Genomic DNA, 13,108 nt, shown 5'->3' on the forward strand with positions numbered 1-13,108 from the left:
TTCTTGTTAAAATATATCATCCACTACTCCACTACACACCCCACTTCACCTACTACACTCACCTACCACCACCATCCACTACACCTACATCTATATAAACCACCATTTGTAATTTGTAATACACATCAATCAGAAACCAATCAATCAATAATACTTGAATTTTAACATGGTATCAGAGCAAGGTTAAAGATCTTGGTGTTCTCGGTGTTCTCCGCCTTCCGGCGGGCGGCAACCTTGCCTTGACCGTCCGCCGGATCTCAACCATTTGAGACCTCCATCAACTCGCAAGACCTCTCTCACACCAATTTGATGTTAGCTTCAACCACCTCCAGTTGAAGCTATACAACCCCCGTATTCCTTCCTCGTGTGAAATCCTTCTTAACGCAGAAAAAAATGCCTTTGTAAGGAACCACACCTGGTCTCATTCCCTGTGTTTGGAGTCTGGTCTTAACAACCCACAGTGGATTTGGTGCCAATATGATAGCTGCTTCAGGCGCTGGGATCTGCTTCACCGCCGCAAGATCGCCCCGCTGCGCCGCCAAATGCAGCTCGGTGTCGTTGTGCAGACCAGTCACTTGCTTCACGTACTTCTTCTTCTTCTTCCCAGCTCGCGCTTCCACTTCCGCTTCCGCTACCGCTTCCACTTCCGGTGCCGCTGCTGCTCTCTCCTCCGCCACTCCGATTCGACGATGAAGCAGAGGAAGAAGACGCCGCAGAAGATGAGGACGAAGCTGAAGAAGATCGGTGTTGTTCTTCCTCTTCGTTGTTATTGGCCTCGTCCCTGACTTGATGTTGTTCTTGTTGATCATCGTCGTCGTTGTCTTCATCGTCTCCGAACAAGTCTATGTCATGCTCTGAGAAGTTCATTCCAATCTCTCTCTCTTCGATTGATTTCGATCCTTTCTTTTATTTTTTTATTTCCACCACCTCCTTTTCTTTTTTTTAAAACCCATCTTCTCCACTGCCTCTATATATATATATATATATATATATTTTTTTTTTATTATAATATATTCCTCACATGGACATGTTCCCTCTCCTAAAAAAATAAAAAAATAAAAAATAAAAATTGGACACTTAAACATATACACACCCAGCTGCGATTTTTTTCTTTAAAAAAAATTGGGCACTTGATGGACTACACACCTCACCCTGTTCTTTTCTTTAAACATATAAAATCTACACACCCAGCTGCGATTCTCCACCCCATAACCCACTCCTGTTCCCCACTCACCATTCTTTTCCTTTTATTATTATTATTATTATTATTATTATTCGGACCACATTCAGAACCCATTTTACTTTTCTTCTTTTATTTCTTTATTTATTTATTTTTTTTTCTCATCCCTTTTATATATATTACTATTATTGTTATTATTCAACAAAAAAAAAAAAAAAAAGAGGAAGAAGACGAACTGCACACCAACTTATTTTATTCATAACGGGGCTCCCCCATTCACCATTTTACATCAAAAAAAAAAAAAAAAAAAAAAAAAACCAAACAAACAGAACAACCACACCCACAGTGGGATTTTTCTTCTCTACTCTGCCGCCAGTCTCTTCTTCTTACCTCCGTCCTGGCCGGCCCTTGCCGGTGTTACCTCCGTGTTTCCCACTCCACTGGGCATGATCACTACTCCTTGCTCCTCCACTGCAGCATATGGTGGCCCTCCAAATCGGAACATCACGGTGGCCTTCCGCTTCAGCTCCTTGTTTTCTGCCCTTAGCACGCTAATCTCTGCTCGCGCATCCTTATACATGCGTTGGAGCAGAGCCAGCTGGGAGTTTACATGCTGCACCTCATTTGTTCTACTCTGCAGCCGGTTCGACAAATTTGTGACCGCCGTCATGTTTTCCACACATGCCTTCAGAGTATACTGATTGGCCTCCACATCCGACTGCACTGCCATTCTTTGCTCCACCGACCGCATCGGAAAGTTCAACGGAGCAAACTCCGGGGCGCTTGGTTGAGTTTCCAGTGCCACCGCACCAGTTCTCTCTCTTGTTGACTCGTTGAGGTCGGGAAAGAGAGTGAGCAGACTCCGGGAAGATGAAGCCATTTTCTAGGCACCAGAGTGTTACACAGTATCTCTCTCAGAACTCTCTCTCAGCAAACAGAGTGTTACAGAATCTCTCTCCAAAATCTCTCTCAGAATTTCTCTCGCAGGTTTTTTGCCTCAGCCTCAGCCTCTGTCTTATAGCCGAGGCAGCCACGCGCATCGCGCGCCTCTTCCCACTAGCCGACAACACGGGCGCGCAAGCCAAGGCGCCCACGTGCCTCGCCATCATGTCCGGCACGTCTTTTGATAAAATTGGGCACGCCTTTTGATAACATTGGGCACGCCTTTTGAGGGTGCAACTTTTACAACGGTCCGACATGACCCTATAAACTGTCCCGACATTTGATTCCGGTTAGCATCTACAACGGTCCGACATGACCCTATAAACTGTCCCGACATTTGATTCCGGTTAGCATCTACAACGGTCCGACATGACCCCATAAACTGTCCCGACATTTGATTCCGGTTAGCATCTCCAACGGTCCGACATGACCCTATAAACTATCCCGACATTTGATTCCGGTTAGCATCTACAACGGTCCGCCATGACCCTATAAACTGTCCCGACTTTGATTCCGGTTAGCATACAGTGTCCTCTACAATGTTATGACACACCCCTCCAGTGTCCTTTACCCCGTTATGACACAACCATACAGTGTCCTCTACCACGTTATGGCACCACCTTTCAGTATCTTCACCAACGGTCTGACACGACCATACAGTGTCTCCTATCTTTTTTTTTTATTTTTATGTATTTTCTTGTTTTGTTCCTCTCTTCAAACTCAAGTTGGTTAGTTTCTTTCCTCCTTGAGTTTGCGGGGGCTGTTAAAATATATCATCCACTACTCCACTACACACCCCACTTCACCTACTACACTCACCTACCACCACCATCCACTACACCTACATCTATATAAACCACCATTTGTAATTTGTAATACACATCAATCAGAAACCAATCAATCAATAATACTTGAATTTTAACAGTTCTGTCTGTTTGAATGGTGCTGATCTGTGAATATCTGGGTTACACATTGGCACATTGAGGTATTTCTGATCTGTTGATCTGTTGTTCTGTGTTGATCTGTCCTGTGATGCATTGCTGATCTGTCCTGGGTTGGTCTGTCTTTTATTGCTCTGTCTCTGTGTTGTGTGATCTGGGATTTGTTCCTGTGATTATCTGGCATACAAAATGGACTGAGGCATTGCTACTAGAGTCGTGTAGTGCTGATCTGCTCTTCTGGAATGGTGGTCCTTTGGTCTGATTTTTTGCTTTTGTTAGAGCCAGTTTGCTGATCTGTTCTCTTTGTTATTGCTGCATTGCTGATCTGTTTTTCTTTGTTATTGATGTTCTGTTTGTGGCTTTCTGTGGCGGTGCTTAGCATATGATAGGATGGGTTTTTTTGGTGCCAACCTAATTGGGATGATCTAACCCATTGTGATGCTTGGTGCACCCTCCTCTCTTTATTGATGTTTTGATGTTTTTGTGTGTACAGAGTACCTTTCATAGTCATCAATAAAGTTTCTTTGTTGCCGACAAAAAAAAAATGCCCAAAAAAAAAAAAAAACTTCTTTTTTCTGAAACACAGTACTGAAATTACTGCTCAGTGTTATCTCAACTACATGAAAATCTTCCGGAGAGAATAAATGTAACTTGCCACATCATGTTCCAGCCTTCCGGCGACCAACACGGTCTACAAAACTAGCCTTGATTGGAGCAACTGATCGCCTAGAACCACACTTCAAGTAAATGAAAAAATAATCATAAACAATAAAAGTGAGTCAATTTCCCCAGCAAAGGTAGCAAATTTGCAACTCAGCAATAATTTTCACACTTCTAAATCAGAATGTAATAACCACCTTGTGCTTTGGTAGGTCATTTGCAACTACTTAACAGAAAGAGCACATAAAAAAATGCAAAGAGATGAAGCACAAGCAAAACTTTGATCGAATTTTTTAAGACAGGTGGCCTCAGAAAAGTTCAGATTCCTCAGTCATGGATATAATTTGACAATGCAGGCAAATATTTAGAAGGCCTCAAAAAAATGAACAAATAATTCTACCAAAAAGAAAAATACAACAGATCAAACACAACTTCTTTTTTTTTTTAATTTCTTGGGTTCAATTTATAAGACAGGTGAGCAAGCATTCATGGGCCTCACGATTCCAGGTTCCTCCATCATATGATATGGCAATCGGACGATGTAGGCTAATTTTTAAATCATCATAGGCCTCGAAAAAATAAGCAAACAAAACTGCCAAAAAAAAAAAGTTACCAACTAGGTCTAACGCAAGCACAACTTTTATTTGTTTCCTAAATTCAATTTTTAGGACAGGTGAGCAGCATGCATGTGGCCTCAGTAACAGTTTTCAGATTCCTCCATCATTATATGCAAATCAGACAATGTAGGCAAATCATTAAATCATCATAGGCCTCAAAGAAACATTTGTAAGTTTTATCATTACTTTAATATAAAAAGGTGGAAATAACCAACTTCTTACATCATAATACCATGTTACATTTCTCACCCAAAAAAATCAAGCTGTGGCTTTTCAAGTTAAATGTACACACAATGCAAAAACAAAACAATACTTTCCTCTTTGATAAAATTACTAACTCTGACTCTAAATACTTCTAAATTAAATTTAAAATTTGTTTCACAAACGGAGAGATAAAAGGGAAGAGACAAAACCGAGACGAGAAGATGAAGAAGTGAGGATTTCTATCTCACTTGATCAACTTATAAGGAATGAAAGATAAAAGAAGCTTGGACTCACAGAAAAGAAAAATATATATAAAATGGAAGGAAAAAATAAGACAAATAAATGATGGCATGGCATGAAGGTGTTGTCTATAAATGAAAGAAAAAAGGATATAGTGTATGGGGGTGGCTGGCCATTAAAGGGGAGAGAGATATATATATATATATATTACTTGCTGAGCAAGGAAATAATGGAAAATAATAAATAAAAAAAGAAGATGAATAAAATATTAATGAAGTGAAGATAAAATAGATAACTTAAATATAAAAAAATAAATTGAGTTATCATTTAAAAAATCTCATAACCAAATAAATTTGAGATTTTTTTTAGAATCCCTAATATTAAGATTTTATAATATAAAGGACATTCAATATTTTTATAATGTCTAAAGTCCCTCCAGAGAAAATTCAATCCAGATAAATTTAGATAGGATAAATTTTTTCAGGCTTGGTTTAGCAGTATGCAAACGAGTGATGCCATAAAAGCAAATCAATTCTAAAATCTCCAATACAGGACCACCCGCTAATATCTTCTGAATTACATTATCACTTAGCCTAACATACTCAATTGACAATTTCTTTAGCGATTTCCAGTCAACAACTCGTTTAGGCAGGACAGTGCACAAAGAAAAATACAATTTTGTGAAGGATGAATTGGTAAACAAGAGCTATGGCAACGCAAAACGATCGCACATTTTTGCAGTGGCGAATTTGAGTTGAAGCTCCTTAGTGGCGTTCCTTGTTGCAAAGCAAATCCACAAGTTAGAGAACACGAATAGCTTAACCAAGGGATTGTTTGCTGCGAGAAGAGAGAGGAGAGAGAATGAAAGAGTGAGTGCTATATACGGGTGTGGGTGAGGGATCTTAGATTTCAAAAAAAATTATTATAAACCTCTCACATTACTAAAAGTTGGAGAGAGATGGTAGACTAATTTTTTCAATAAATTATCAATTCCTCTCACTAAAATATTATTACTTAAAAAATACGAGATTCCACAATTATTATATTTGATCATGAACATTATGTGTGTATTGGACCCAACATTTATTAAAAAAAATAAAAATTTTAATGGGACCAACATTATTTGTAAGGTATCACATAAGTAAAAAAAATAAATAAATAAATAAATAAATAAATAAATAAATAATAATTTATTTGCTCATATATAACCATTTTCATAAATTATGCAGATCTAAAATCCGAAATTGTTATAAAAAAAATATTATGTGCTAAAAAAATGTTCATATAAATTTCAAACTACTACAGTGTAGATTACAATTAAAACGAATATAATTCTTACACTTAAATTTATGGAGAATTTCAAATCAGTGTAAAACTTGAAAAATAATTATAAATTAGTGATAAATTTTATTAATATTAATAATTAAAATTATAAATTTTTTCATACATATATAATAATTTTTCTCAACTTGTAACTAAGAGATAGTTTTCTCTAAATTTTAAGCAATTTCAAATATTTTTTAAAGATAATTAAATTACTGAATTATATGATTGGATGGAACGACATCCCCATTTGCAAATACTTTAAGTAGGTGGACAATATATATATAATAAATAATTAATTAAAGATGGACCCTCGTACCAACAAATAGGATTCAGCTTGTTTTGTTTGAGTTTTTTTAATTCATTTTTTAAAACATTGAAACTTTTATTTTATTTTTGCTTTTATTAAATTTTTTTAATGTTTTAAGTAATTTTTTATTTTTAGATACACCTAACATAAATACACTTAAAATGTATAATATTTGTAAAAAAAAAAATCTTTAAAAGAATCACTAAACACCAAAAATACAAAATATATATATATATATATATAAAGAATAATGCTTGGGACCCCCTTTTGGGGGTCACCCCCTCACCCCCTTTGCCATGTGGCAGGTGGTGATTGGAGGAGCAGGAAAAAAAAGAAAAAGAAAAAGAAAATGTGACCAATGAGAGAGAGAGGGGGTCAAAGGGGTGGAGGAAAAAGGGGGGATGAATCATTGTTGATATATAAATTCAGTACATTTTTCGTATTCTTGTGTATTTATTAATTTTTTATAAATATTTTACTTTTTAGACTCATCTAAGTAAAGTGCATCTAAAAGAGTTTTTAAAAAATTATTTAAAATTTTAAAAATATTTACTAAAAATAAAAATAATATAAAAAATTAAAAATTAAATTTCTAAAAAATTAAATTCAAAAAATTAAAACCAAAACAGTGATTATCATTAATTTTGGGCCACAGTGAAACGCGGCTATAAAACATTTGCTAATTAATTTAAGATGGACCCTTGTCCACCAAGAAATAGGATTGTTTTGGGCTATGCGGTCCAAGTCCAAGGCGGCTGTCTGATTAGTTAGGGGACGCCGGGTCAACCCGCGCGGCTGTACTTCCCGACGTGCCTTGTTTGGATTGTTCATTGGGGTTAAAATAGTCATATAAAACAAAATAGATTATTTTAGTCAAATAAGATAAAATGTCACATTTAACTCATGACCATTTTATTTTTTCTCTCACAAAAATAAAAAAAGACAAAAAGACTATTCCAAACGAGACTTTTTAGTCATAAACTAAAATAATCAAAATGCCAACTCACATCCCAAACAAACTCTTAAATTGCAACATTTGAATTTTTTTTTTTTTTTAAAAAAAAACTTTGCTCTCACACTATTTGAAATAATGGTTTTTTTTTTTTTTAAGTTATCTCTTCCATCTATATTGTTTGCATTTAAAAAAATAAAATTGTTATTTTAATTCAATGATGTTTTGATCTGGTTTTTTTTTTTTTTTTATGTAATCTTATTAAGCTGAATAAAAAAATTTGTAAAGGAAGATTTTAGACCCAATATGATATTTGTGATTCTCAATTGAAATAATCTAATTTTTTTAATTATATTATTTTGGAGTCAATCTATTAAATCAAAACAAATAAGATACATTAACACCTCTTATCTTTTGATGAAAATATATAGACATTCCCTAACATTTTTAATATATCATAAATATCCCTTGACATTTAAAATTTATATCACAAATATTCTATGGCATTTAATTAAATCACAAACACTCTTATGGTGTCGTTTGGGAAGAGTTCATTTCAGCTCTTTTGACTCTTTGAGCCACAAAAGACAGAATAAGCTATTTGAGTCACAACAGACAAAACATCACATTCAACCCATAATCATTACACTCTTCTCTCATAAAAAAAGTCAAAAAAGTCAAAAAGTCCTTTCCAAACCAAGCTTTTGAGCCCAGGCTCAAATAGCCAAAAAAATAAAAAAGCCAAAAAGCCAACCCACTTCCCAAACGGAGGCAAAAATGCACCAAGACTCCTTCACATTTTACGAAAAGATCATAAACACCGCCCTTAAATAAATATACGTAATAATATTAATTAAATTATTTATATGTATTTCTATATATAAATAAAATTATTGTAAGGTACGTTGTCACGTTTACAACGTAGAAGAATAATTTTAGTTATATCATGATATAAAAGTGTAATTTAAATTAATATTAATATAAGTGATAATTTAAATTAATTTATTTATATGTATGCATGTATATGTATAAACATATAAAATAAAGTTATATGGCCAAGTTTGGTTTGGTTTTCATAAACATGTCTTAGAAAAAAAAAATTAAAAATTAATTTGGTGAAAGAAATTAAAAAAATTAAGAACACTTATTATTTTTATATAATTTTATCTTTTGAAAAGTCAAAAATATTTTGTAAAATTAATTTTTTTTTTTTAATTATTTTTAAATTTTATTTTCTAAAATACAAACTAAACATGGCTAAATTTTTCTTCTTTTTTTTTTTTCCCCGTAGATTACTCTAAAATAATGAAAAGAAAATTACATTATTTCAAGGAAAATGGGTCACTGCTGTGCTCAAAGCACAGCAGTGACTGTGGTGCCTTCATTTAAGGTATATTATGATATTATTTTTATGATCCAAACCATTTCTTTTGTAGGGTTTATTGAGTACTTCATGCCTACCAAAAATCATATTAATCAGATATCAATAACTATATGATCAATAAACAAAAAAATAAATAATAAGTTTTTCTTTTGAGAAATAGCATAAACAATATGCAATTCGATCATATAGTTATTGATATCCGATTAATATAATTTTCGGTAGGAATGAAGTACTCAACAAACCCTACAATATAACAGTTTAAATCATAAAAATAAGACCATAATACACCTCAAACGGAAGCATTACAGTCACTACTATGCTTTGAGTACAGCAGGGACCCTTGTTCCTTATTTCAATTAGCACCTTGCATGAAATAGCATCCAAAGAACCAAGGAAAAAAATTTCAAACGGTGACCACTGCCAGAAATACAACTACGAGAGTGACAGGAAAATGCCCCATACCCCCACCACCCCCACTGTTTTTTGATTGGTTCATATTTTTTATTTTTTTATTTTTTTTGGGTCTTCCATTTGTAGCCCCCCACGTGGAGGTAGGGGGTGCTGGGGTCCCTAGCATTGTTGGAGAGTCACAACAGTGGCCCTGCGTATATATATATATATATATATATATATATATGAGACTGTTTCTTTTCAATTCGTGATCGAATTGGAAGGTATTATTAGACCTGTGGACAGTGGCGGAGGGAGCATGAGCCCTCATGCCCCTCCTCAACTTTCCAAAATTTATATTTAGTTATAGGTTAATAAATTATTTCTCACTTTGCCCCCTTTTAAATTTGAATATATACTCATATTTTTTTCTTTATTTTTGAAATAGTTCTATAATTTGTACAATTCAAATGTTTATTTTATGGCAAAATCACTTTTATAATATTATAAAGTCTACCATTAAATGTTTATTTTCTATTCTTTTTTATAATGTTTGTTAATTTATTCTTATTGGGAATTTTTTTGTTTTCTTCTTCTAGGATGAATATATGTACAAAAATGTAAAAGATTTTACTTGTTTGATGAAATTTCTATTTCTTAATAAAATATTTGTTTTATTTTTTGGAAACGATCATCACCGTCTAAGTCAATGTCTTGGTTAAAATTGGGGATTAAGTTTGTTAGGCTTAAAGTAAGGTAGGATGAGGACACTATTGTAGACATAACATTTTATTATTGCCTCATCTGAATTAAAATCCTATCTCCGCCACTGTCTATGGGAGCCCATCAAAAGTCCCGTTTCAATAATTTGAACCATTTAATCTATACAACTCGCTGAGTACTATATACTTGTAAAAAATCACGTTGGTCGGATATCGATAGTTACGTAATCAAATCAGTTTTTTCTTTAAAAAAATAAATAGTGAAAAAATAAATTGTTGACATAAATCTGATCCAATGAGATAGCTATCGATATCTAATCAACGTTGTTTTTTTACTAACATATAATACTTGACGAGTTCTACACATTCAACGATTCGGATTATCGGAATGAGACATGTGGTGGGCCCCTACGGACCCAACAGTATCCTCCACTCCAATCATGGACTGGAAGGAAGCTCAGCCCTATATATATATATATTAGTTTACAAAGCCTGTGCTATTATTAGAGTATATTTAAGTTTTGTATTTTGATAGTTTTTTAAAAATTAAAACATTATTCTATGAAATTGAAAAGAATAAATCATTAGATATATAATAGAATGATGTGGTATGATTTGTATCATTTTTTGATTTATTTTACATCAAATGATATGGATTCTAATTCTATTACTATACCATTTGAGGAGAATTTACAAGTCTTTAACATTTATAAATAAATAAAAAAATATGGTATGTAATTTTTCTCAATAAATAAATATAAAACAAATACTAAGATAATTCTCTCATCTAAAAAAAATTACTAAGATAATTTACTGAACTAATAAAGAAGCAAAAGAAAATACATATATATACAAATAAAATTTTATTAATACATAAATTATACTCGCATAGCAAATGAGCAATTTTATTAATAAGTAAATCATTAAGTAAATTAATAATTTTTAATGATGTGAAAAATATTTTTTAATGAACCATTTTGTTAATAAATAAATCATTAAATCAATTAACATTTTTCAATTTATGAGAAATATTTTTTAATAAACAATTTTGATAATTTATTATTGCATAGGAGGATTGATTTTTTTTTTTTTCCTGAGTAGTTAAACAATAATTTATAACAAACGATAGTTATAATTTCTAGCATTATAAGACCGATTCATATTTTAAACAAATCTTATGGGTGTATTTATAATTTGTTAATAAATAAAATATTTATGTTTCATAATTGAGGAGAAATTCTATTTCCACACGCCTAATTATCTCAGTGCACACATTTAATTAAATATTATTTTAATGACAATTATACCCTAAACTAAAATGACCATAATGGACATCCACTAGAACCAATAAAATTATATGGAAATATTCTCTATACACATCTTTTAAAAATAAAAAAATCTCAATGTACACCTTTTAGGTTAAAAAAAAAAAAAAAAAACTAAACTCTAATTTTTTCATTATTGTCACTTTGCTTGCTATTCACGCTATACTCATCTATTACTTACAAAGTAATACTCTCATAACAACTCTTATATTGCTTTAATCTCCAGATTTATACTATATTAATGATGAAAATGTTAGTTTTTTTGTTTAGAACCTTTTTTTTTCTTCTTTTCGCGGTTTTCAGTCGGATAACCAATGCTGAATTATTTCATTATATTCGCATATCAACTGCCGAAAGTTTTTTTTTTTTTTGGAATAAATTTGTCGAACTAATCATTTTTATTTGAAAGTTAAGTTTTGAATTAAATGTAACCAATGCCGAAATCCCCAAAGCAAAAAACATAAAAAAAAAATTAAAAAAAATAAGGGTTTTATGGCAATAGAGTGCATAAAGATCTGCAAACGGTAAATATAATAACAAAATGAAGATGTCTAATCTTTAACAATATTTTGGAGGGTTTTTAATGGAGGTTCAATGCCTTCAATGGAGGACTTTGTTTTCACTTCACTTCGCTTTACATTGTGGTTTTGAATGGGTTTCATGTGAGTCTACAATAGATTTACAAATTTGAAAGTAGGGTCACTCAACAAGTGTGTGGAAAAGAGAGTTAAGCGATTTTTGTACAATGATTACGAGTGAAGGGTATAATTGTAACTTTCAGTGTATGGGTTGAGAAAATTAATTAATAATCAAATTAATAAATGTGTGTATTGAGATGCGCATTGGGATAATTAAGTGTGTGGAAATAGAATTTTCCATAATTGACAAAGAATATTGGGTGATTCTACTTACACTACTATTTAACCTCTTTACACCCTCCATCTCATTACACCACTAAAAAAAATACAATTCTCATTACACCCCTAATATATTACCAAAACTAACCTTAAATTAACTATTTCATCTCTCTTTACACGACTAATTTTGGTAACACGGTACTAAACAATTTACATTATTTCGGTGTTATGCTGCTGAAAAAAATAGATCTCTCCAGTATTTTGTTGCTATACATTTACAAAGACACTTTCTTCCAAACAATGATTTTTTAATTTGTGATGAGCCTATTCGGTAATACAACTCAAATTAATTTGAATTACTCCAATGCCCTACTACCGGACAATATGTTTTTTCCCAGCATTATGTTGTCGTCCAATTAGATGATAACAAAAAATTAATTTGGGCCACTTATGAAGTGCATGTTCAGTGATACATTGTTATATAAATAGGATTATTCTACTGTCATGTTGCTAAACTACAATAGAGTTATCTAGGCCCTCGTCGCTGAACATTGAAAGATTTAGGTAATGTTTGGTAGAGTTTTGTAAATGTGATTTGAGAGTATGAGTTATATTTTGAGTTTGTGTGTTGTGGAATTATGATTTGAGTGTAGAGTTTTGATTTGAGTGGGGAATTATTGATGTGACATTTGATATGTGATACAAAAATTTACAACTCATAACTAAACATACAACTCAAAATTATTTTAAAGCACATAAAAAATTTTAAAAATTTCAGAAAATGTTTTTTTCGATTATATAAATCAATTGCAAAAAATATATATATTACTATTCCGGTCAATCGGCCGGACGACCGGCCAGACGTGTCCCGTAAGGCAAAATTTTGAAAAAAAAAAATCTGAAAAGCGCGACTGTGCAGAGAACTCTGCAGAGTTTTGGAAACGTGTTTTCTGAAATCACTATGTAGAATCATATTTCAAAAACACAAACAAACAGAGCCTTACTTTTTCCTTGAAATATCCATAAAAAAATTCATAAATCAAACACGCATCCATAAAATT

General features: G+C 32.5%; 1 non-coding gene across 1 annotated transcript; it reads right to left on the reverse strand.

Annotated features, from left to right (window-relative positions):
- Positions 1-4,410: 4,410 nt before the first annotated feature.
- On the reverse strand, positions 4,411-4,498 carry LOC114299571 (small nucleolar RNA SNORD34). Its single transcript, XR_003642363.1, has one exon. It is a non-coding gene; the product is annotated as a small nucleolar RNA SNORD34 (small nucleolar RNA).
- Between the last annotated feature and the right edge of the window lie 8,610 nt (positions 4,499-13,108).

Source organism: Camellia sinensis, chromosome 2, assembly GCF_055761805.1.
Source record: "Camellia sinensis isolate YWXY chromosome 2, ASM5576180v1, whole genome shotgun sequence".
Classification (NCBI taxonomy): Eukaryota; Viridiplantae; Streptophyta; class Magnoliopsida; order Ericales; family Theaceae; genus Camellia; species Camellia sinensis.